The sequence below is a fragment of the Eriocheir sinensis genome, unplaced genomic scaffold (genome assembly GCF_024679095.1).
Source record: "Eriocheir sinensis breed Jianghai 21 unplaced genomic scaffold, ASM2467909v1 Scaffold1592, whole genome shotgun sequence".
Classification (NCBI taxonomy): domain Eukaryota; kingdom Metazoa; phylum Arthropoda; class Malacostraca; order Decapoda; family Varunidae; genus Eriocheir; species Eriocheir sinensis.
In genome coordinates, this window is record NW_026110953.1 from 16,014 (window position 1) to 42,336 (window position 26,323).

General features: G+C 43.2%; 2 long non-coding RNA genes across 3 annotated transcripts; both read left to right on the forward strand.

Annotated features, from left to right (window-relative positions):
- Positions 1-8,251: 8,251 nt before the first annotated feature.
- On the forward strand, positions 8,252-10,235 carry LOC126990368 (uncharacterized). The gene is made up of 2 exons (XR_007744301.1): positions 8,252-9,110; positions 9,395-10,235. It is a non-coding gene; the product is annotated as an uncharacterized LOC126990368 (long non-coding RNA).
- Positions 10,236-14,824: 4,589 nt separating this feature from the next.
- LOC126990369 (uncharacterized) lies at positions 14,825-25,468 on the forward strand. Of its 2 annotated transcripts, none has more exons than XR_007744302.1 (3): positions 14,825-15,647; positions 24,559-24,710; positions 25,318-25,468. It is a non-coding gene; the product is annotated as an uncharacterized LOC126990369 (long non-coding RNA). The 2 variants fall into 2 exon arrangements; XR_007744303.1 differs by having other exon boundaries at positions 25,292-25,445.
- Positions 25,469-26,323: the final 855 nt, after the last annotated feature.

The following is a 26,323-nucleotide window of genomic DNA, read 5'->3' on the forward strand; positions in this document are numbered from 1 at the left end:
GCCGGCGCCGGGGATCGAACCAGCGACCAGCGAGACGGAGAGCCACTCCTTAACCAGTCAGCCAAGAGGAACCCTCTCGCAGAATGAGTTATGGGAGGTTCGCCCATCAGGCAAATCGCTGCACTACGGCTCCTCATTCCTATTTGATTAATTTCTGTGTGAAATTTTCCATTTTCTATGAACTTTGGAGAGCATGGGCCATCACTCTACCTGTTACCCACGCGGGGTGACACAACAAAATCACAGGAGAGATGCCCTTACCGCCTTCCACCAGTGAAATGCCTGAATTTTCTCTTTACTACACTCCACGACCACCGTGTGTAACGAAAACACGAAAATTAATCCAGACAAGGAAAGGTTTTGCCGGCGCCGGGATCGATCCACGACCAGCGAGACAGGAAACCACTCCTTAACCAGTCGGCCAGAGTTACCCCCCTCGCAGAGGGAGTTATGGGAGTCTCGCCCATTAGGCAAATCAATGCACTACAATATGACTGATGGGGTTGCCTACTCGCTCAGCTTTTTTATATCCTGTGGAGAAAGAGAGATTTTACATATAAAATCAGACCACACACAGACCCATGGTCCAGACTTGGTGGTCTGTCCTTAAACCTAAAGTGATTTTACATTAATCAGAAGACTCCAAAACGTTGCATTTCTACTCTAGTTGATATTACGTTGAAGGAAGTGACGGTCGAGCTTATTTTTGAAGGAGTCAATCGTGTTGCACTGGACCACTGATGGTGGAAGCTTATTCCATTCTCGCACTACAACGTTGGTGAAGAAAAATTTGGTGCAGTCTGAATTTACTTGTCTACATCTGAGTTTTACGCCATTGTTCCTCGTGCGCAAAGTGTCATCGATCATAAACAATGTTGATCTGTCTACATTCGTGAAACCATTAAGTATTTTAAAACATTCGATTAGTTTTCCTCGGAGGCGACGTTTCTCAAGAGAACATGTTAAGGGTAGAAAGCCTTTCTTCGTAGGATTTGTCGCGCAAAGGAAGGATCATTTTCGTTGCCAGACGCTGAACACCCTCTAATTTAGCAATATCCTTTGCATGGAGGGAGACCAAAACTGTACCGCATATTCCAAGTGGGGTCTGACTAAACTGTTGTAGAGCGGGAGTATTACATCTTTATTCTTGAATAAAAAGTTTCTTTTAATGAAGCCCAACATTCTGTTCGCTTTATTTGCTGCATCGATGCATTGCTGTGAGAATTTGAGGTTTGACGCGATTTTGACCCCCAAGTCCTTGACGCATTGAACGCTTTTGAGTTTAACGCCGCGCATTTCGTAATCGAACTTCTTATTCCTCGTTCCAACTTGAAGGACCTGGCACTTGTCTACGTTAAGGGCATCTCCATCTATCCGACCAAGCTGAAATTTTGTGCAAATCCTCTTGGGCTTTGCCTGTCTTCGTCAGTGAGAGCCGGAGGTGCAATCTGTAATAGTCACCGTTACTAATGCCAGGATTTATTGGGTCAGCATCCATCGTTGATGTAAATAATAGAAGAGCACTGGGCAGAACCAGGCCACAGGGACACTTCACACTAGTGACCAGCCCTCTGGAATTCTAAATCCGTCAAAATCACTACTCTTTGTTGTCTGTTGCTCAATAATTCGCGATCATTGGTTTCGCGTATCAATACCTATTTGCTTTAATTTGTAAGAAGTAATTTATGATGCGGGACATCAAACCCTTTCTGGAAATCAAAGATGAGACTACGTCCAGTGATTTGGTTACGTCATAAACGATGAAAGAGGTCGTTATAAGGTTAATAAGTTTGATAAACAGGATCTTTTGTTTCAGGAAACCATATTTGTGAGTCCCCAATCAATACGAGTAGCTTTCAAGGTAACTCACTGAATTTGTCTCTAATTATGCCCTCAAGTAGCTTACCTGTGAAGTTAAGCTAATAGACATAATAATTACCTGGTGATACTTTTTGTCTCCTTTCTTAAAAATCAATTCATCACTGATGCCTTCTTCCAATCTGAAGGGACGATGCTTGCTTGTCCGCAGGACATATTAGATACGGTTGTGAGGGAGAAGTATTTCGCTCTTTGTTTCTTTCAGCAGAGTTGGATATACTGTCAGGTCCAGGACTTTTATTTGTTTTAAGTGATTTGAGGGCTTTGAGGACTTCATCGGGTTTTATTTCAAAGTTAGACAATGCATGCTCAGGATTTACATTAGTACTGGTGTTTGGTGGTGGTGGTGGGAGGACTGTTATTATTAAACACCGAGAAAGTAATTATTTAATAGGTTTGCAACGTGTTGGCTGTCAGATCACTAGTGCACCGTCGCTGTTTGTTAAAGGTCAATTCACTTCTGATCTCTTTCTGTTGTTTATGTAACTGAAGAAGTTTCAGTTATTTTTACAGTTGGCTGCAATATTTTCTTCATATCTACGCTTTGCTGATGCACTAATCTTTTACTCGCCTTGCATCATTATGAAATCAATGTGTTTCGGGCGATGCTTTGGTCTTTCTTTAACCTGTAAATAATTTTCTCTCCTTGACTGAGTGTTTATATTTCGCTATTAAACCACGGTGGACTTTATTAGTGTTAATTCGCTTCTCCTTGAAAAGGGTACAAATGTGTCCTGCTAGTGGTAAGTGATTTTTAAGTTTAACCAGGCGTCCTCTGCATTGCCGTCATCTGATAAAGCATATTAAAGTTTTCGTCAGTTTCTACGAAGTTGGCTCTTTTGAAATTGGGCACCTTAACTTTATTTTCAGTCACCGATGTTTGAGCTCTAATGTCAACGCACTGAGTATTTATGATCATAGGAACCGGTGTTCTCCTACCGTGACATTACTGACTAGGTTATCTTAGGTCGCTATAACAAGGTCAAAGTATGTTATTTTGTCGAGTTGGTTCAGAAACCATTTGGCTTAGATAATTTTCCTCTAGAAATTCGATCATTCTATGGGACTCACCTTCTGTACCGACAAGTGTCGCTTGATCGATATGGGGGAGGTTAAAAGTCTCCTGTAGTATCAGTGAGTCGCTGTTATTAAGTGACTGCCTTAAGACACGCAGCATTTCAAGATCGCCATCAAGTGATTGCAGGCCTGTAAGTGACAGAATGTATTGAAAGCTTTTGCAATGTTTACTCGCACGCACAAATGTTCAACGTTACTGTTTCTTGGTGTTTGTCAATGATTTGCAAATAGCTTTTTTGACAAAAAAGGGCGACCACCCCTCTACGGTTTACACGATCATTGTTGAAGAATCTGTAGCCATCTAATGTTGTATTCGGAACTTAAATCAATATTAGTGGTGTCAATAAATGTTTCAGTTATAGCAATTACGTCAAAGTTTTTCTGTCAGAGCAAGACATCAGTTCATCAAACTTTCTTAGGCTACGCGCATTGAAACTAAGGACTCTTAGGAATCTTGAAGCTTGGTAATAGGTACTGGAGGGTTCAATGTTACATCTGTTGCGGTGTATGGTGTCTGTTACACGGGCGGGATGGAAGGACGTGGCTGAGAGTCGTTTTGTTGTTCGGGCGTTACGTACAGCGTTGTTGAAACCTTCAAATCTGGCTGCTACTGATGGGGAGACAGGTGTATACCGTCCTTTGGAAAGAGTCTACTCTGGCCGTAGAAATCGTTCAGGCGATTAAAGTTCGACGTCAAGCTCTCCTGCCAGAAGAGTCTGCAGGCAGTTGTTGAGGCTGAAGGCCTTACTGTAGAAGTCGCCCTCATCCATGTCCGTGGTAGAATTCTGAAATCATAATATTAGGGATTTAGACTTATACTGCTGGATGAGCCTACGGTACTTGTCCAGCAGTTCACTCGAGGCTCAGGTCGTGGTGACGTCGTTTGTACCTGTGTGGATGAAAGTTTTAGTCATTAGAGGCCACAGCGGAACCTCGTCCAGGGCAGCTGTGATGTCGTCAACACCTGCTCCAGGATAACAGTAATTACGCCTACGACGGGGACTCTACACGAAATTCAACCACCTGATGGCGAATCATGAGTCACCGACCAAGAAGGTGCTCTGTTCCTCGTCCTCCTCCTCAATATGCAAATCTCTTGTTTGTGAGTAGGATAAATGGCTCTAGGGGCGGGTCTGGCTCCTCCTCTCTGGGGTGAAGCATTCCGTCAGCTCTACCTCGGTTCCTGTGGCGTGCCTTCTTCGGGTGGCTGGGCATCGAGTGCAGGTAAATGATGAGGGTCCTACATTGCAGGAGGAGACGATGTTAGCTCTGGATAAACTCCTGCAAGGTATCAACAGTACTTGTTTTCGATTCTTCTTCTCGCCAGCCGTCAGCCTTTCGTCCTGTTGAAGAGAGTCTCAAGTTTCCATCTTCTGTGTCAACAAACAGATCTTGCAGACAGTCTCTCGTCCTGAGAAGAAATGACCAGAAGAAGTTTCCTGTGCAAGTCGAACGATTTCTTTCAGCGCCATCTTGGTAAAAAAAGCAAAGTGAATAGAGAGATAGGAAGGCAGGAGGAGGGAGATAGGGATGGAGGGAGGAGAGGGCGAAGGAAGGGAGAGAGCAGGAACGAGATAGGGGTGAGGAAGGGGAGACAGAGACTGCAAGATGGGGGTTGTAATGAGAGAGAGAGAGAGAGAGGGGGCAATGGAGGAGGAGGCGAGAGAAAGAGAGAGAACGCGAGGGACGAGGGAGGAATAGTGATGAAAATTTAGAGGATTACTGTGTCTCTGCTGGGAATAATCTGGTCAAGTCAGGTCAGGTAAGTCTGAACACCTGCGTGAGAATTGGCGTCGGAGTGGAATCTGGAAATATATAAAAATGTGGCGGAAAGGTGTAACACTGTGTTTTATGTCTCTCTCTCTCTCTCTCTCTCTCTCTCTCTCTCTCTCTCTCTCTCTCTCTCTCTCTCTCTCTCTCTCTCTCTCTCTCTCTCTCTCTCTCTCTCTCTCTCTGCGATGTCTTGCTCTGACAGAAAACTTTGACGTAATTGCTATAACCGAAACATTTATCGACACCACTAATATTGATTTAAGTTCGAATACAACATAGATGGCTACAGATTCTCCAACAATGATCGAGTAAACCGTAGAGGGTGGTGTCGCCCTTTTGTCAAAAGCTACTTGCAACCCACTGACAAAACACCAAGAAACAGTAACGTTGAACATTTGTGCGTGCGGTAAACACTGCAAAGTCAATTTAAATATATCTGTCACTTACAGGCCTCCAGGGCAATCACTCGATGCCGATCTTGAAATGTACAGCGTCTTAAGGCAATCACTTAATAACAGCGACTCTCTGATACTAGGAGACTTTAACCTCCCCATATCGACTGGGCGACACTGTCGGGTACAGAAGGTGAGTCCCATAGAATGATCAATTTCTAGAGGAAAATTATCTAAGCCAAATGGTTTCTGAACCAACTCGACAAAATAACATACTTGACCTTGTGATAGCGACCCAAGATAACCTAGTCAGTAATGTCACGGTAGGAGAACACCTCGGTTCCTGCGATCATAAACTAGTGCGCGTTGACATTAGAGCTCAAACATCGGTGACTGAAAATAGAGTAAAGGTGCCCAATTTCAAAGAGCCAACTTCGTAGAAATCGACGAAAACTAATAGATATGCAACTATCAGATGACGGCAATGTAGAGGACGCCTGGCTGGCTTTAAAGATCACTTACTCACTCAGCAGGACACATTTGTCCCCTTGTGCGAAGCGAATTAACACTAATAAAGCCCACCTTGGTTTAATAGCGAAATTAAACACTCAGTCAAGGAGAGAAAATTGTCTTACAGGTTAAAGAAAGAGCAAAGCACGCCCGAAAACATTAGACTTTACAATGATGCCAGGCGACGAGTAAACAGATTAGTGCGTCAGGCAAAGCGTAGATACGAAGAAAATATTGCAGCCAACTGTAAAAATAATCCGAAATCCTTCTTCAGTTACATAAACAACAGAAAGGCGATCAGAAGTGGAATTGGACCTTTAACAAACAGCGACGGTGCACTAGTGACTGACAGCCAACACGTTGCAAACCTATTAAACAATTACTTTTCCTCGGTGTTTAATAATAACAGTCCTCCCACCACCAACAACAACACCAGTACTAATGTAAATCCTGAGCATGCATTGTCTAACTTTGAAATAAAACCCGATGAAGTCCTCAAAGCCCTCAAATCACTTAAAACAAATAAAAGTCCTGGACCTGACAAAGTATATCCAACTCTGCTGAAAGAAACAAAGAGCGAAATACTCTCCTCCCTCACAACCGTATTCAATATGTCCTTGCAACAAGGCATCGTCCCTTCAGATTGGAAAAAGGCTAACGTGACACCGATTTTTAAGAAAGGAGACAAAAAAGTACCAGGTAATTACAGGCCCATTAGTCTAACTTCGGTTGTAGGTAAGCTACTTGAGAGCATAATTAGAGACAAAATTGTGAATTACCTTGAAAGCCACTCATTAATTGGGGACTCACAACATGGTTTCCGAAACAAAAGATCCTGCCTATCAAACCTATTAACCTTTTATAACGACCTCTTCACTGTTTATGACGTAACCAAATCACTGGACGTAGTCTATCTTGATTTCCAGAAAGCGTTTGATAAAGTCCCGCATCATAAATTACTTTACAAATTAAAGCAAATAGGTATTGACGGTCAAGTAAACCAATGGATCGCGAATTGGTTGAGCAACAGACAACAAGAGTAGTGATTGACGGATTTAACTCAGAGTGGGCGCCGGTCACTAGTGGCGTCCCTCAGGGCTCGGTTCTTGGCCCAGTGCTCTTCATTATTTACATCAACGACGTGGATGTTGGACTCAATAACCGCATCAGTAAATTTGCAGACGACACAAAGATTGGTAACTCGGTTCTCACTGACGAAGACAGGCAAAGCCTCCAAGAGGATTTGCACAAAAATTCAGCTTGGTCGGATAGATGGGAGATGCCCTTTAACGTAGACAAGTGCCAGGTCCTTCAAGTTGGAACGAGGAATAAGAAGTTCGATTACGAAATGCGCGGCGTTAAACTCAAAAGCGTTCAATGCGTCAAGGACTTGGGGGTCAAAATCGCGTCAAACCTCAAATTCTCACAGCAATGCATCGATGCAGCAAATAAAGCGAACATAATGTTGGGCTTCATTAAAAGAAACTTTTTATTCAAGAATAAAGATGTAATACTCCCGCTCTACAACAGTTTAGTCAGACCCCAAATGGAATATGCGGTACAGTTTTGGTCTCCCCACCATGCAAAGGATATAGCTAAATTAGAAGGTGTTCAGCGTCGGGCAACGAAAATGATCCCTTCCTTTCGCAACAAATCTACGAAGAAAGGCTTTCTACCCTTAACATGTTCTCTCTTGAGAAACGTCGCCTCCGAGGAAAACTGATCGAATGTTTTAAAATACTTAATGGTTTCACGAATATAGACAGATCAACATTGTTTCTGATCGATGACACTTTGCGCACGAGGAACAATGGCGTAAAACTCAGATGTAGACAAGTAAATTCAGACTGCACCAAATTTTTCTTCACCAACGTTGTAGTGCGAGAATGGAATAAGCTTCCACCATCAGTGGTCCAGTGCAACACGATTGACTCCTTCAAAAATAAGCTCGACCGTCACTTCCTTCAACGTAATATTAACTAGAGTAGAAATGCAACGTTATGGAGTCTTCTGATTAATGTAAAATCACTTAGGTTTAAGGACAGACCACCAAGTCTGGACCATGGGGTCTGTGTGGTCTGATTTTCTATGTAAATCTATGTAAATCTCTCTCTCTCTCTCTCTCTCTCTCTCTCTCTCTCTCTCTCTCTCTCTCTCTCTCTCTCTCTCTCTCTCTCTCTATATCTCTCTCTCTCTCTCTCTCTCTATATATATATATATATATATATATATATCTATATATATATATATATACATATATATATATATATATATATATATATATATATATATATATATATATATATATATATATATATATATATATATATATATATATATATATATAAGAGTAATGTCGTTGACAATCGGTATCTTGTTTACTTGGTAACCGTCGAGGCTTGTGTGCGTTTTAGCTGGTAAAAAAATAATTCTTTTCATTATTTTACATTTCGTTCAGCAGCTGAATTGTCTGTTAAGCACACGTTCATCTTTTCACATTATAAGTATTTGTTGCGTCATGAACACGTTTTGTTTCACGTGTACACACTATTTTATAGGCTTTTACCAAAGATTTGAACACACTCGCAGCAAGGAACTGCTGCTTCCGAAGACGAAATTTTTACAGGAAACAAATTCTACATTGCCGCTCCTCAAAATTACAGTGCTCCATTATTACGTTTGATTATGTAACATAACAATGAGGTACTGTATGCATGATGAAATATGCACCCTTTTTTGGCGAGGGAGTAGCCGACATAGGGAAATAATGCATATGAAACATACATAAATTAGGCTAAAATATGTGGATGAAAAGAGGGTGCGGTTATGACGGAAAGGTCGGGAAGGTTTGTGGCGTGTGAGATGCACGCACGAACGGCAGCTTGGCAGTGTAAGCTATACAAAGAAGACAACCGACCTGCGTGTGTGGGTGTAGGTATGTGTGGGATTCGGTGTGTTGGTGTGTGTAGGGGTGAAAGACATAGAGACAGACAAAGACGTGCAGAGAAACAGCGACAGAATGACAAACCGAGAGACAGACAGCGACCTAAGCAATCATCAAAGCGCGTTACTGATAGGTTGACAACCAAACAAGCAGAAATTAAGATGTTGGCTTTCCTTACTACTGGTGACGGCTACAAACTATCCTAAGGGCGCGAGGGTAAAACAAGGACAAACTCTGCCTGCAAACAATAACCAAGAAAGATGTGACGTGGGGTGGCCGTAAGATAAGCTGCCAGAAGGTGCGCGTTTGGCGGGAGAATGTGCATACGAGGCAGTGAGGATGTGTAGGTAGAACTGAGATGTTACAAGCAGGTGGTGATGTGTGGATGACCCGTTAAACAAGTTACGATGATGAGAGAGAGAGAGAGAGAGAGAGAGAGAGAGAGAGAGAGAGAGAGAGAGAGACTAATGACTTTCCTTGTTCACAGGCGCGGCGAGCAATGTTGTGTATTGTTATGTTGCTGTCGGTCAGTGCAGGTAAGTGTGTGTGTGTGTGTGTGTGTGTGTGTGTGTGTTGAAAATACGACTCATTCCTCCACTCCCAACATCAACTGAAGCCTAACGTGAACTAAAAACAAATCCTCTATTAATATTTCAGCTTCTTAACAATCCCTCGACCATATTAGTCTATCGTACGCGGCGTGAAAACCAGCTGATCACAAGTGCGTCAAGATCTATCCAGGTTATCCCCTGCTCAACGCGCGCTGCAAAGTCATCCCTGTATTACCCAATCACCTTTACTTTGCTATTTACGTCGACAGGGGCTTCGCGGGGGCAGCATGGGCCTTAAAGCTGTCTGCACGTTACCACGGTCAACACACGCGCTTGCCCGAACTGCCTCGCCTCGTCTCCTTATATGATTAATGGTGAACACGCGCGACTCTTGCTGAAAAATGATTTGGCACTGAAAAAGTAATGCAACGCCGAGAAAGAGAACAGTAGCTTACCTTCGCTCCGTTGAGGTGGTGATGGTGGTGGTGCGTGGAGGTGGTAGGTGGGGGGTCACATTAAGGGCTCAGTGGGGGTTCAGCCCATCGCTCCCTGCCCTGAGTTGAAAGCTTGGATTCGACGGCGTACTTGCGGCAGTCCCCATGTGGCCCCCGACCCACCGCCGCCCGCCCGCTGAACACCTTCGTCGGGACCTGGAACAAGAAAGAAATGTAACTGAAATTAGGATAGAATAATGATGGATGGATTTAACAATACTTATCGCTGTAAAACATTATCAGCAGCAGTTGGGGAAGTCTTTCTATTACCTACATATCCCTTCATCGCCTGACCCTTGCCTGCAGGGAGGGACGCTGCGCTTCCTGAACGTCATGAGCCTTGATATACTTGTCATGGGGCCACGTGGCTGACACACTACCCAAGCTCGATCAATGCAAAGGCACTTTGCTTCCTTTCCATTACCTGCTTGCATTAACTTTAGCATATGGAGAGAAAATTAGTGTAAACTAATTATCAGGGGGTGGAGGGGGCCTGATGCCATTACTCGCCATGCTGCTCTCTTTATTGTGTTAACAACTTAACACACACACACACACACACACACACACACACACACACACACACACACACACACACACACACACACACACATACTATTGCTGCAATAAATGTTTTGTGCGATTCAAAGGTATTGTGAAGATAAATCATCAATGATTATAATTCAATAACATTTAATTTAATTTAAATACTTATTGTTGATTAAAAAATAATACAGTAAAATACTAAGGCCATGTAAACGTATTTCATTTTGCTTGAGGGTCAAAATAGTTATAGGTTTAGATAATACTGTAGTGTAATGTGTATATTATAACATAATGTGAATGTGTGAATGTATGTCGTATCGCCATGGCCCAGTGGCGCCAGGACGTTACACACAGACGCCACGTTGTGCTTAGGAGGTGCTCCTTGCCGTGGGAACGGTGTTGATTCAGCAAGCATGCTGCCCGCTGGCCGCTCTTGTACCAAGAGAAGCCGGCAGAATATAGCGGGCGGCGGGCGAGAGCAGAGTACTGCTCGGAGGTGTGCGTGACTCCTCCACTCTGTTGTAAGACTGTGAATATAGTTAAAAAGCCACAACTGTTTTAATTACATGAGAGAGAGAGAGAGAGAGAGAGAGAGAGAGAGAGAGAGAGAGAGAGAGAGAGAGAGAGAGAGAGAGAGAGAGAGTAAATTAAGTGAACTCAAAGTGAACTAACGGCTACCGCTCGGCCAACTAAAAGGCTATCGTGTTGTCTCACGTACTTCTATCAACTGGAGAAAGCAGGCAACGGCACACCGGACCTGACGTGAGATAACAGTTCGCCCCTTTAAATATTAAATGTAACACTTAAACTTAACACTTAAAAAAACCAGCTAATAAAAAGGCTAACAAAAGTGGCGAACAGCGGCTTCCGGACCTTCTCCGAAATGTTCTATATGTGTTATCTCTCTCTCTTAACACTTAACACTTAACGGTCGCAAGTGTCGTCAAGGGGCAGACAGGAAAGTGTGCAAGAAAGCTGACACAAGCAACGTCATCCCCCCCTGCCCCGTACGAGTCGAGTCAGCACACAGCACCACACCGCCCCGCGCGCCCCGCCCCGCCCCGCGCGCCCACACCGCCCACTGTCGGGATCCTGCTTCACAATTCTGGGACGCCCACTTGTCTGCCTACGACACAGCCATTCGTGGGTGGGCACTTACCTTCGCCTTGGTGGAGCGTGGTCGCTCCTCCGCCCATTCCTTCATGCGTTTGGATTTTTACGTGACGTCAAACTTTTCCCTGCCGTCTGACGGTCTTCTTGGGTTGTCGTCGCTGAGGTCTAACCGCATGGTAATACTTCCAGATAGTAACACAGTAAAGTTTCAAGGGAGATGTTTCAAGGCCATGGATCAACCTGTGCGCTTTGCTTCTCCCTGGGAAAGAAAAGAAATACCCAGCAAGGGTCGGGAAAGTGTTTCTCCTGAGTCGGTAGTGCATACCGTGCCGACTCTTTCCACGGTGCCGGTGCATGGCGCGGGCACCACCTCACTTCATGGTCAACCACCAACACCAGCTGACGTTTGCAGGGGATGGAAAAATGTCATTGCGATAGTCGTGGGGAATCACGAAATCCCTCAACGAACCGCAATGCACGTCCCCGTGTCAGTCCCTAACGCCACCGTAGGTTGTGACATCTGCCTAGAAGGGCCTAGTCGTGTCAAGTTGTCAACGCGCTAGCGATAGAGTCCACCCTTAACACGGTGAGCGAGGGAGGTAGGACCGTAGCTTTAGTGGTTAATGCCACTGGCGGTCCAGTTAAACTCAGAAATGGAGTCATTTTGGGTCGCGCTTTAGCGTTCGACGGACAGGTGTCCCCAGACCCTTTAGAGTTAAAGCGGCCTTGTGTCGGGGCAGTGGGTCAACCCGCCGCCGGCGACACATCTTGTCAGGCCTCATCTGTCGATTCTTTAGTCAAAGTGGTCGACTATCCCGAGCTTAAGGGCCCGCTTCTGAAGCTTTTACATCAGTATCGTGATGTCATTGCCCTGCCCGGTGAACCTTTAGGTGCGACTGCTACGACAGAACACAACATTAGGGTTAAACCCGACACCAAACCGGTGTACATTCCTGCATTCAGACTCCCACACAGTCAAAGGCAGGTTGTAGATGAACAGGTTAAAGATATGTTGGACCAGGATGTTATTCAGCATTCCCGATCTCCGTGGAACTCGCCCTTGTTTCTAGTCCCTAAAAAGGACGGAAGTTTCAGGCCTGTCATCGATTTTAGGAAAGTAAATGAGGTGACTGAGGATGATAGGTACCCTCTGCCTGTTTTAGGTGACTTGTTAATGTCCCTGGGGCAAGGGAATACTATTTTCAGTAGTCTTGACCTTTTAAGTGAGTACTGGCAGGTGCCGATGGCAGCTGAATTCAGAGAGATTACAGCCTTCAGTACCCCTAGCGGTCATTTTGAATGGTTAAGGATGCCATTCGGCCTAAAAACCGCACCCATTACTTTTCAGAGGATGATCAACACATTGTTCTCAGACATGATAGGCAAAGAAGTCTATGCATATTTAGATGATTTAATCATCTGCAGCAAGGATGGCGCCAGTCACCTAGCTAAACTAGAAGCGGTTCTGCTTAAACTCAGAGGTGCTAGCCTTAAGGCCAAGCTGACTAATTGTGAATTTTTAAAGGCAAAAATCACCTTTTTAGGCCACATTGTTGATGGAGATGGTATCCACACGATGGACGATAAAATATCAGCCATAAAGAATTTTCCGCAACCCCAAACCGTCGAAAACGTTCGGTCTTTCCTTGGGTTGTCCGGTTACTATAGGTCTTTCATGCAAGATTTTGCCAAAATTGCTTCGCCTCTAACGCAACTTTTAAAGAAAGAGGTGCCTTTTCATTGGAATGCCCCACAACACAGGAGTTTTACAGACTTGAAGTCAGCGTTAATCAACGCTCCAGCCTTGGCATTCCCGGACTACAACGTCCCTTTTACACTTTTTACAGATGCCTCAGCCCTGGGTCTTGGTGCTGTTTTGATGCAACCGGACGCTCGCGGTAAAATGCTATATATATATATATATATATATATATATATATATATATATATATATATATATATATATATATATATATATATATATATATATATATATATACACACACACACACACACACACACACACACATATATATGTGTGTGTGTGTGTGTGTGTGTGTGTGTGTGTGTGTGTGTGTGTGTGTGTGTGTGTGTGTGTGTGTGTGTGTGCATCTCTCTCTCTCTCTCTCTCTCTCTCTCTCTCTCTCTCTCTCTCTCTCTCTCTCTCTCTCTCTCTCTCTCTCTCTCTCTCTCTCTCTCTCTCTCAAAATAGCGTCAAACCTCAAATTCTCACATCAATGTATTGTTATGCCGGACGTATTACTTGGGTTCCGTGTCGCCGTCACAAGACTCCGTGGGAGGGATATATGTAAACACTTTGCACAGCTTCTGTAGTTTAATATTCTTCCTTAGTAGTACACTTCACTCTGACTCTTCACTGACCACTAGCTTACTATGACTGGGACTGGGGCTCTCTCGCCCTCTTCTCCAAATATATCCAGAACAGTACAGTCTAGAATGTTACAGTATATTTTAGATCACACAAGAACATGTAGCAAAAATATATGCGAGTTGGCAACACTTCCCGCCTGGTGCCTGGCCGCGCCCCGCGGGGCGCGGACGGCTCGCCTTGCTCCCCGCCCCCTTGCTCGTTTCTCCGGGAGCCTTCTAGAGGCCTATGGTCGCCGGGGGAAGCTTCCAGCACAACAGTATCGATGTAGCAAATAAAGCGAACAGAATGTTGGGCTTCATTAAAAGAAACTTTTTATTGAAGAATAAAGATGTAATACTTCCGCTCTACAATAGTTTAGTCAGACCCCACTTGGAATATGCGGTACAGTTTTGGTTTCCTCACCATGCAAAGGACATTGCTAAATTAGAAGGTGTTCAGCGTCGGGCAACAAAAATGATCCCTTCCTTGCGCAACAAATCCTACGAAGAAAGACTTTCCACCCTTAACATGTTCTCTCTTGAGAAACATCCCCTCCGAGGAAAACTGATCGAATGTTTTAAAATACTTAATGGTTTCACAAATGTAGACAGAACACAATTGTTTATGATTGATGACACTTTGCGAACGAGGAACAATGGCATAAAACTCAAATGTAGACAAGTAAATTCAGACTGCACCAAATTTTTCTTCACCAACGTTGTAGTGCGAGAATGGAATAAGCTCCCACCGTCAGTGGTCCAATGTAACACGATTGACTCCTTTAAAAACAAGCTCGACCGTCACTTCCTTGAACTTAATATTAAGTAGAGTAGAAAAGCAACGTTTTGGAGCCATCTGATTAGTGTAGATTCACTTAGGTTTAAGGACAGACCACCTAGTCTGGACCATGGGGTCTGTGTGGTCTGATTTTCTATGTAACTCAATGTAATTCTCTCTCTCTCTCTCTCTCTCTCTCTCTCTCTCTCTCTCTCTCTCCTCTCTCTCTCTCTCTCTCTCTCTCTCTCTCTCTCTCTCTCTCTCTCTCTCTCTCTCTCTCTCTCTCTCTCTCTCTCTATCTATCTATATATATATATATATATATATATATATATATATATATATATATATATATATATATATATATATGTATATTGTTCACTTTCCTTTGGGTACGTTTTGTCCGGATTTGGTGCGTTTTGTTGGCCCGATTTGGTACGATCAGCTAAATCGGATTGGCACTGCAGCGTTCATACCACCAGGACGATGAGGACACCATTGGAAGAGCTCTTCTTGAAAACACAGAAATGGAGACAGTAAAGGCAATGCTATATAAATTTTGGCAAAAAAGAGAAAAGGAAAGAAAGGAAGAGGAGACGTAAAGAAACTCAAAAGACCCAGACCGAGAAAGACCACAGACCCAGAAAAAGCACCGGCAAGAGGAAACCAAGCGTGACATGTGTGAAGCTGAAAACGAAGACCTGCGACACTTCCTGCTCTGGCGCCCGGCATATGCAGAGGAAAGAATAAAGTGCGTGAGGCTGCAACAGCCTTACGAGGAAGAAGAGGACGACACCATTGGAAAAATTTTATTTGAAAATGAACACACCGAACAAACGAAAATAAACAGTACACAAGTTTTGGACAATAAGAGGAAAAAAGAATGAAAGAAAAAGGAAAACAATAGACCCAGACAGTAGACACATGAGGGAGTGCCGTTACAAAGGCAAAACTCCCGACCGACTACTACTACTATTACACATCAGGGAGTGCCGTTACAAAGGCAGGACTCCCGACCGACAACTCAACTCAACTCAACCAAAGAAGATGAAGAAGTCGCCTGTCCTGCCTGTACCGCCCTTAGCCATCCTCAGCGCCCTGCCAAGGAAGACAGGCCAACGAGCACAGAAGCCACACCCGTGAATGCTGTCATGGCCACTCTGCCGCACACCACCAGGGCGAGGAATGCCTTCGAGAACATGACAGTCCTTCAACAATAAGGTGAGCTCATTACTTTTTTTTTTTTTCTCCAGTTTCCTTCCCGGCCGTTCTGTCTCGCTGTGGTAGACGGGCTCTGTTCTTCCCCTAAACCTATCAACAGTGGTGTCCCGCAGGGCTCTCCCATCTCCCACTCTCTTCTGTTATTCATCAAATTTATTCATCAATATTCTGTCATTCACCCGAAATTGACCTCTCTTTTGGCTGCTCTTTACGGTTATCTATTATGGAAGCGGTGAGTAGCGCACTTTTTTTTTTTTTTTTTTTACTCTTGCCCTTGAGCCGTGTCCTTTGATGTAAAAAAAATTGGTATTATTCTAGTGTTTTCCCATACTCACCCCTCACAACCAAAATTGGCTAGGGGGCCATTGAGACTTTGGGGAATGCAGATGTAAACATGAAATGCGTCGCAAATGCATAGTTTTTGAGTTATGGGGGATTGAAAAATACCCTAGATGTAGGGAAATTTCTTACAATTACTTAGATGTAGGGAAATTTCATACATTCCGGGGTTTTTTACAACGTACGGAAACCACGCAATTTCACTCACTCTCCATACCAAAGGGGGGTTTGAGGGGGGGCGAAGCCCCCCGTTACAGTATTAAGGTCATAATGAAGCATCTAAACGGTAAGTAATTTACCGTTTACCGTTGATGAGGTTTCAGGCCCTGGTCCGCCGCCGTAGCAGCGCTCCACAGGGCCGCTAACATTATAACGGTAATATTAGTACCTAAAGTTGTCCTCAATCCTCATATTTGTTAAGTCATAGGATTTAGTGAATAAGTGAGTCTTCAGCGCTTTCTTGAAGATTGACAGACTGTCACTGTTCTTAACATCCCCGGGTAACTCATTATAGAGCCGCGGGGCACTCTTCTCAAATGCTCTGAAACCCAGTTCCAGGTTGACCCTGGGCTCATAGAATCTATACCGTTCTGTACTGTGTCTCACTGACATGGTGGTGTCCAAATAAAAATCCCATAGTATATTTCTCAAATATCCAGGTTTACCAAGTTGCATTGCTTGATAGGTCAAGACACATATTTTGTAGACTATTCGTGCCTTGCTGGGTAGCCAATGCAAGTCTATAAGTGCAGGTGTTATTCTCTCACCGGGGGGGGCAGACCCTTTATTAGCCTTGCAGCTCTGTTCATAACAAGTTGTAGTTTCTTCAGCAGATATTTAGGAAGACCATAATAAAGTGAGTTACAATAATCCAGCTTACTAGTTACATGATCATATATAAGCATCTTCATAGTCTTATTATCCAGGTATTTCTTGGCAAATGCAATATTTCTCAGATGGTAGCCTGCTGTTCTCACCACCTGATTGATCTGTTCTTTGAATGATAGTGCAGTCAAGTATCACACCTAAATCTTTGACTGACTTTTTTACAGTCATAGTGTCATCTTTTATCCAAAGAGTGGAAATATTTAGCCTCCTGAGATCCTTGTTCTTCCCCACAATCAAGCATTCAGTTTTATCCTCATTCAGCTTCAGTTGCTTAGAATTCATCCATTTCCCAGCATAATCCATAATTCTGCTCAGCTTATCTTCAGTGTTTTCCACATCACTCAGCGAAAAATAGAACTGTGTATCATCAGCATACAGTTTAAAGTCAACTTCATGCCTTATTAGCAAATGTGAAAGACCGATAGTATAAACACAGAATAAAATTGGACCCAGTACACTTCCCTTGGGGGCTCCTCTTTGCAAAAGTTTGAGTAGAGAACGATTTACCAATTTGCACACAGTAGGTTCTGTTCTCAAGGTAACTCACTTACATCATAGGAATCTTGCAACCATTATATACGACTATGTATTCACTTACTGGTAGCACGTACGAACGTGTGAAGCAGGTTTGGTATCACATACGAACGCGTGAAGCAGGTTCGAACGCAGGTTACTTGTGTAAGTTGTGTTCAATGTCCCTCAGTTAGCTGTTAGGTTGTAAAGATTGGTTGGTGCATTTTAAGAGGGAGGGGAAGGGGGGCAAAGCCCCCCTGTTAGCAGGTCGCAGAGTTCGGTTGGAGTAGTTTAAATATGTTCCCCCACCCAAATACCCCGACTTTCCGCGGGTCCCCCAAGATCGTTGGGGGAAGGAGATTAATTCGGCTTTTTCTTTACTTTCTTTACTTCCGCCTTCATATTATGGTTGAGGGACATGTATTTTGTTTTTTAACTATGATATATGGAGGCGTATTATCGTATTCTGGAGACGCGGAGTCAATATCCACAATCACCTTGTATACTGGGAATACGAACCCATAAAGCAGATTCAAAATGCGGTCAGTAAGGATTCATGTGTTCGAACAGCTCGGGCAGGAGGTTCGAGAACCTGCAATACTGTTTAAGGCGTGGCGTTGGACAGATCACGGCTAGCCGGTGGTTTTGCTTGTGTCAGTGATAAACAATGAAGATACACTGTGTTTGGTGCCACGGACTCTACAGTACCCTCTCGAGTTTCGCGCTATCCAAGTTTCGCGATCCTCGAGTTTAGTGCTTAGTCTTAAATTCTTACCATCCCGACTTTCGCACATTACCGTCCCGAGTTTCGCGGTGCCTTGACATCTACGGGTCGCGTCTACCTATACCAGTGTTTCTTAAAGTGTGGTCCACGGACCCCCAGGGGTCCGTGGAATGTTCCAAGGGGTCCGCAGGATAATTTTTAATATCGATTTCAGTCAAATTTTCGGCCAAAACGTCATAAATTCCTATTTTTGTAGCACCAAATCCTGATGGCTTTTTACAGTGGCTAAGTCACATTGGGATGGAAGTAATTTAATATAATAAAATTATAATAATAAAGGGTCCGCTACATGAGTAATTTTAATAAAAGGGGTCCGCTGCACAAAAAAGTTTAAGAAACACTGACCTATACCGTCGCCGTCATACGTGCTGCCTCAAAAGGCGGTGTCCAACCATTGGGGCTATGGGCAACCGCGGTTGCCCGTATGCCCAACCGGGTGCGAGTTAATTATTGGTTGTCCGTATGGATGGAAAACGGTTGTGAGTACGAGCGTGGGTACGTGGGTACCGAACGGCTGCACGTAAACAAACAGACGACGGCAGGGCTGAGGAGTGTGGAGCAGTGGAAGATGGCCCACCAAGAGACTCGTGAAATGGACTGGCAGAGCTGGTTTGCTTACTACTTGATTAACAAGATAAGAGAACACCCCGTGCTGTGGAACCACAGTCCAAAAAACTTTTTTTTTCTCTAGTCTATGAAAATTGTAAAACTCATTGTTTTCCTCTTCTTCTTCTTTTGACCTGTAATGCATGGCAGCGACGGTGAAAGTAATAGTGGAAAATAGTAAAAGGGCATAGAAAAGCAAAATCAGGGAAAGAAAAGGACTGAAAACACCTAAGTTCAGGGTGAAGTGAATAAGTGCGCACTGAAGTAACTAAGTGCATGTTGTGAAGTATAAAAGTGTGGAGAAAGAGGACCTAAGAAGCAATACAAAGCGTTACAGGTCAAAAGAAGAAGGTCCACTATACAGGTGCCGTTGTAAAGGCAATACCTCTGACACCATCACATTACAATCATGGCAGCGACGGTGACGGGTCCACTACTGGCCGGTTTCGCAAGAAATATCTCTCCGCTGAAATTAGCCGTTCTAATGTCCACCACGCAAGCGCGCTGTGGGAATACACAGCATTAAAAGTATTGATTTGCCTGGTTTTGTTCTAGTTTGTCCGCTTGTGATCTTTGTGAGCGGTGAGGGAAATATGGAAAGAGTAAGCAAGTTGAACCTCTCTGCGAGCTATTTTGCGGCTGCGGCGGCAGTTTATGTTCAATAGGCATTGAAAAGTCAATCATGATATTAGTGATTTAATGATTTATAACTGAAAGAGTTAGCAGATTATTTCATAACACACAAAACTACCAAAAGCTATAGGTTGGTCCAACTGTCCCACGGGTGACCGCGAGTGACCGCCCTTTTTTTAGCAGACGACACCACGTCCACGTGGATCACAAGCGTGTTTTCAGAACAGCCAGCCAATAATTGTAAGGCAGCCGCCTTCAACTACGGCATCAAAACGACCTGTTCACACTTCCCATTTACTGCCTATTACCAAGGTATGTACGTATTTTGAGATGACATGGGAGTAAAGTCGAAAAAATTGAGATAACAAGGGAGTAAAGTCGAAAAAAAGTCTTTTTTTTCCATGGGTCGGAACCAATAAGCGCTTTTTCATGGATTTCAATACCTCGAGTTTTGCGATCCTTGAGTTTAGCGCTATACCTTCAGAATGAAGCAAGCGCGAAACTCGAGAGGGTACTGTACTTGGAGGGCAGAAACCTTGCGATGAGGTGACAACCTACTAGAGAGAGAGGTCATGAGTGTGGTGTAGGCGGTTTATGTGGGCGCAGATGGCCTCCGGCGCTACGGCAGATGGTGAGGTGAGCATCGTTTGGTGGGTACACTATGCTTCTCTCCCAAAACAAGCTTGGGATCAAGTGAGAATGCGTGGTTTCCGTATGGGAAACACTAAACACTCATTTTAGTGGTGGTGGGAGGAAAAAATCCTTAAATGCAGGGAATTTTCCTAGATTTAGGGAGTTTTTCCCCCCCCCCCCCCACACACACACTAAAAAATACGCGATTGCGACGGATTTCATGTCCCCCACCCAAAACTCTGTGTTTCCACCAGGTCCCCAGGCTTGTATGGGGGGCAGGGGGGAGTATGGGCAAACACTAGAATTTTACCCTGAAAACCCTCCCAACAGGATTTACAAGACTCCAGGCTGGAGGCTGCAGAATGCTTAACCTCAACCCTTGCTATCTTTTCTGATTGGGATTGGAGGAAACCTTCACCACCTCGAAAACACAATTTCTCTACCTATGAACTTGACACAATCTTCCATACACCTATCCCCTATTCTTTAACAACACTCAACTGTCACCTACACTAAACATCATTGGTCTAGCCTTAACTCAAAATCTCAACTGGAAACTTCACATCTTCCTAAATCAGCTTCCTCAAAGTTGGGCGTTGTGTATCGTCTCCCCAAACCTAACCTAACAAAACCCCAAACAGTTACCTTTTACCATTTGCCGTTGATGAGGTTTCAGGCCCTGCTCCGCTGCCAATGCGGCACTCCACAGCCGTCAACAATATACCAGTATGATGTTATCCTCAAAAAATAATCCTTGATTCACTTGTTCATAATGTCATAGTGAAGGAGTGAGTCTTGATTGCTCTCTTAAAGGTTACTGGTGTCATTTCAATTAACTTGGTATTATCATCGTCGCATAGGTAGTCATGTTTTGGTTTGTGCTAAATTATTAAGATCTTTTCTTTTTATAGTATCAAATATCCAATGTTTTATTTATTATTTACTGTATATTTTCTTTTACTATAGTACTATCACAAATATCCAACGTTTATTTATTTCCAAGTTAAATTCCAACTCACTAAATGTTTATCTGACACAATTTATCTTAGAGTCCAAAACATTAATAGCCATGATCAGTTATGTTACGAATTCTCTCCATTTCAGTCTGAAGAACTACACAACACTGGTCATTCGCTGAGTGATTAATTTCAGGCTTCTTGTACATCATACAATTTATGCATTTCTTTTTAGCCATAGTGCAATCCCTTGATTTATGATCCCCAGCACATTTATAACATTGTGGGGCCTCTACATTGTTCTTTGCAGTACAGTTGGCCTGAAGATGGCCCTATCTCTGACAATGATAACAGATCCATGGTATCTGTCTCACTGTGTATATTCCACATTCTTGTTTTGACTTGGCATGATTCTTGTAAATCAGCTCTCTCACTGCTGGGTTGCACCTCAAAATGTAGTGCATTGTACCGCCAGCTGCAGGCTTACTAAAAATCAGCTCAATTTTATTCTCAACACCCAGAATTGTGTGTAAGAACTCATTGTGACATGATAGTGAAATGCCAGAATTTTCTCTTTACTACACTCCCATACGAACACTGCGTGAAACGAAACACACAAGAAATTAATCCAGACAAGGAAAGGTTTGCAGGTGCCAGGGATCGAACCCGCGACCAGCGAGACGGGAGAGCCACTTCTTAACCAGTCAGCCAAAGAGGTACCCCTTGGCAGAGGGAGTTATGGGAGACTCACCTATCAGGCTAGTCATGTCACTACAATAGCAAGGCCCTTATGGTATAAATCAACAAAGAATGACCTCACTTTTTTGTATAGAAAGTTTCATAAGTAAGGAAGCATATATGAATTTTCTGAGTCAAGACCTTCAGTGTTTGTTTTGGTTTTGTTGGGGTAAGTTTAGGGTATCTTCAAACACATGATAGCCAGCCCCTTATGGTGTAAATCAATAAAGAATGACCTCACTTTTTTGTATAGAAAATCTCATGAGTAAGGAAACATGAATTTTCTGAGTCAAGACCTATAGTGTTTGTTTTGGTTTTGTTAGGTTACTTTAGGTTCCAGTCCAGTCCAGTAGTAGGCATGGGATTGACTTTGTAACAGCGCCCACTTATGGTCCTTATTCTTGACTGCCGTTGTTGAGTCTTCTAGTTTTGGTGAATTTTCTTTTTTTCTTCTGATCCAGGGTTTTGTGATATAATTTTTTTCTGTTTTCAGTTTCTTCCAGTGATAATGGTTGAAACACTAATATATTGGCTGTTAAGTAGTCTCTGCTTTGGTTTTCTGTGTTCTGTATGAAATTTTGATTTTATTTCTTCATATTCTTCATAGTTCAGCAGAAAATGTTCTAAAGTTTCTATTCCTGCACCACAACACGGACACTCTTCACTTTTCCTCTGAAACCTGTTCCTCCAGTTTAAAGCTTGGGTATTAGTTCTTCCTCTTAATATTAATTTTGTTTCCAGTGTGTTGTCAGCCCAAGTTTCTTCTTTTAGGTCCTTTTTGTATAATTCATATATCTTTAATGTTGACTTTGTCTGTATTTCAATTTTCCATTTCGTTGAGTCCCATTTCCTTACTTTTTCTATTATATTATTCATTGTCAGGCTATCAATCTGTGTTATTACCGCCCACAAAATAATTTTGCGGAAGGTATTGTTTTCAGCTGTGTAATTTATTTATTTAATTATTTATTTATTTATTTATTTATTTATTATTATTATTATTATTATTATTATTATTATTTTTTTTTTTTTTCTGTAACGCGATAACTTTTGAACCATTACAGCTAGGATGTTGAAACTTCATAGGTGGACTACTAATGGCCCCCCACTGGTTAAGTTTGTATATAACAAACCCAAACAAACCCCAAATGGTTACTAAAGGTCTTGACTCAAAATATTCATATATGCTTCCTTACTGATGAGACTTTCTATACAATTCATTCATCTTTGACGCCTGCTCCTAGGAGCTCCCACCAGGGGATGGCCACGGCAGAAGAGTTTCCATCTCTCTCTATCCAGACACTCCCTCCTTTCCTGCTCAAAGTTTCTCAAGGATCTTTCACCCCTCTCCATGACATACTCCTGCATCCTATCTCTCCATTTCACTGGAGGTCGTCCTCTAAAGCCCCGTTCACACTGTGTCGACTCTGGACTACCCACGACTCTAGGGTACACGAGGTCTTGGCTGTTGATGTGAAAGGGTTGGGCATGTCTTGAAAGAGGTCTTGAGACTGTTGCACGACATGCTGGCAACTAGTTGGCCGAGTGTCCCAGATAGTCCCAATAAAACCCCACCCCCCTTCTTGGAGCGTGGGAGCCAACTTGTCAAATGGAAAAGTCGCTAGGTTGTCGTGGCCCAGAGTTGGCACAGTGTGAACGGGGCTTAACATTCCCGTATGCCCAGCCGGGAGCGAGTTGTTGGTTGTCCGTATGATTAGAAAACGGTTGTGAGTACGAGCGTGGGTACCTGGGTACCGAACGGCTGCATGTAAACAAACAGACAGCGGCAGTGGCTGAGGAGTGAGGAGCAGTGAAAGATGGCCCACCAAGAGACTCGTAAAATAGACTGACAGAGCTGCTTTGCTTACTACTTGATTTACAAGATAAGAGAACACCCCGTGCTGGAGAACCACAGTCCAAATGTTTTTTTTTCTCGAGTCTATGAAAATTGTAGATCTCCCAGTGATGTTTTCCTCTTCTTCTTCTTTTGACCTGTAATGCATGGCAGCAACGGTGAAAAGTAACAATAGAAAATAGCAAAAGGGCATAAAAAAACAAAAGTCAGGGAAAGAAAAAAACAAAAACACCTAAGTTCAGGGTGAAGTGTATAAGTGCGCACTGTGAAGTAAATAAGGGCCGCTTTCACAGTCACTGTTTTGATCGTTACCAATGGCGGCGATCGATGCTATAGTTTTCCACGTGAAATTGGCCTATGGGGTAGTGGTGGTTGCAGAGAAAGCGACAGGTGTTGAGAGCGTGTGGTAAGGTGCGGGGCGAGGCTAACCCCGCATTTGGGGTAACCTGGATGTTGCACTGGCCCTGTGTTGGGTTAATGGGCTGTCTCCCTCTAGAGGCTCAAAGGGCCATTGGAATAGAGATAAGCACAGCTGCCATGCACAGACATAGTGTATACTCCCAACTTTACCTTTACTATGGATTTCACAGATGAAGCTTTATATGAATTTTTTGTTATTTAAGAATATGATAACCATTTCTGTCACAATTGTTATTACAATTACTGGTTAAAAGAAACAAAATACTGACCTACCCTTACTTGCATGGAGCTCTCCAAAATTGGATGGGTAGCATCCATCATCTCAGTAAATCAAGCCTACAGCTTTGCTCTCCTTAATGATCTAGGCAGTTGGTTCAGCAACCTGCACATATCCATGACTGCCTTGTAGACACGCCCAACATACTAGACCTTTTCTTGTGTATATATATTGTTGCCACATTTCATTAACTGAGTTTTAGATTGATCAGTTATTTCCAGACTCCCTTGGTTAAGAAAACAGGTCTTATCTTGTGACTATTTTTCCAGATGAGGCTACAGCTATCACCATCAACACATCTCCCCTACCATATATCAGTCCATGGCCACCATGGATTTTCTATAATAGTGACCAAAAAAACTGACCACATTTCATTCACCTAAACTGGATCACTCCCAACAGTGTCTGAATCCCTGGCCAAGTAAGTTAGGTGTTGCTTATCAGCTGGTGGGTGGGGTGTCTGATGCTCCCATCACCCAGCACAAATGTGTAGGTTCAGAAAATATTTGTATTTACTTAGCTCATCTGTTACACAGATAGGTAAATTTTGTTGACATCACTGAATTTAAGTGAGTGTACAACAGTAACATGATTTTCAAAATTTGATAGGCTAAAGAAATTAAGTACAGCAATTGCTGTGAGTAGACATTCATGAGAGAATATCATTTAATGTTTATACCACTTGTAAATACTTCCCTGTCTCCTCCTATATTACACTCTATCTAAAATCTGAAAGGACCGCCATATTCAAGATGGTTTTATGTATGAGAACAATCATTTTATTTTAAAATTGATTCCATAATTGATGCCAATATTGATAATCTGTAAACAGTGGTATGAATTCTTCTCACCGTAATTATTTTTCCCCGACTAATTTTGAAAATCTTGCTTTAGTTGTAAAATCACTGTTCAATACAATGATGTTAACAAAATCTGCCTATCTTTAGCAATGGATGATCAATATTTTCTGAACCTACGTGTGTGTTGGTGTTGGGCTATTAGATGTCAGACACCCTGCATGCCAACAGGCAATCAGCACTGTCCTCACTCACTCCGCTAAGAGTTTGGGATCCAGCTTGAGTGAATGGACTATAGCTTGGACCTCCCACCACATCTCCACCTACACGTCATCTCTGGTCTTCAGAAGTGTACGTAGTCATTAAGGCCATGCTGACCAGGAAGGCAAGTGAGTGTGGTTCCTCTTTCATTGTAAATATACATAGATTTCTCTTATATGCATATTGGCTTTCCTCTATGAATGCTCTACAGTGAGCCCTCGATTACAGCTACTTATGAATTGAAAACACAACTGATGAATGTACTGTGCAGGTATATGGCTTGAGAATATCGGTAGTTCATGAAAAAAGTGAAACATTTCAGCACCAAATAAATATGAGTGGGACAGGTGTAAATGAAGTGAGACATTTTAGGACACTTAAAATAGCAGGACAAACATAAAAAAAAACAGGGCTGTCCTGCCCAAAATTGGGACTCTAGTTACCTTAACTCAAGTTGCTTGAATTATTTACAGTAATCGATCAATCAATCAATGGGGCATACGCCGGGGATGCGTCGCCGCCCACCCTATGACGCCAACCTGGGTCCTCCGGTACCTCCTGGACTTGTCCAAGCCACGAACTCCGTGAGTGTCCCTTGGCCTCCTCCACTCAGGATTGTCTCTAAAAGAGACAACCCAATGGGCAGGATCAGCTTCCAGAAAACGTGCCACGTGCCCCAGATAGCCGGAGTTGGTGTTGACGGACTATGCAGGTAATTTATGTCTACTCAGTCTGATGGAGTAGTCGCCGGTTTGACACAAAGTCATTCCACTGATATCCCATAATTCCGCGTAGGCATTTATTACCATAGGCATCAATCCACATCTCCAAGTCCCCATTTAGTGTCCATGTCTCACAATCATCCTCTCTTAGCCGTTTCGGTGGAACTTTCGCAGTTGCCCTAGACATATCGAAAACCTTCGATAAAGTCTGACACAAGTCTTTGCTTTCTAAACTTCCCTCTTACGGTTTATAT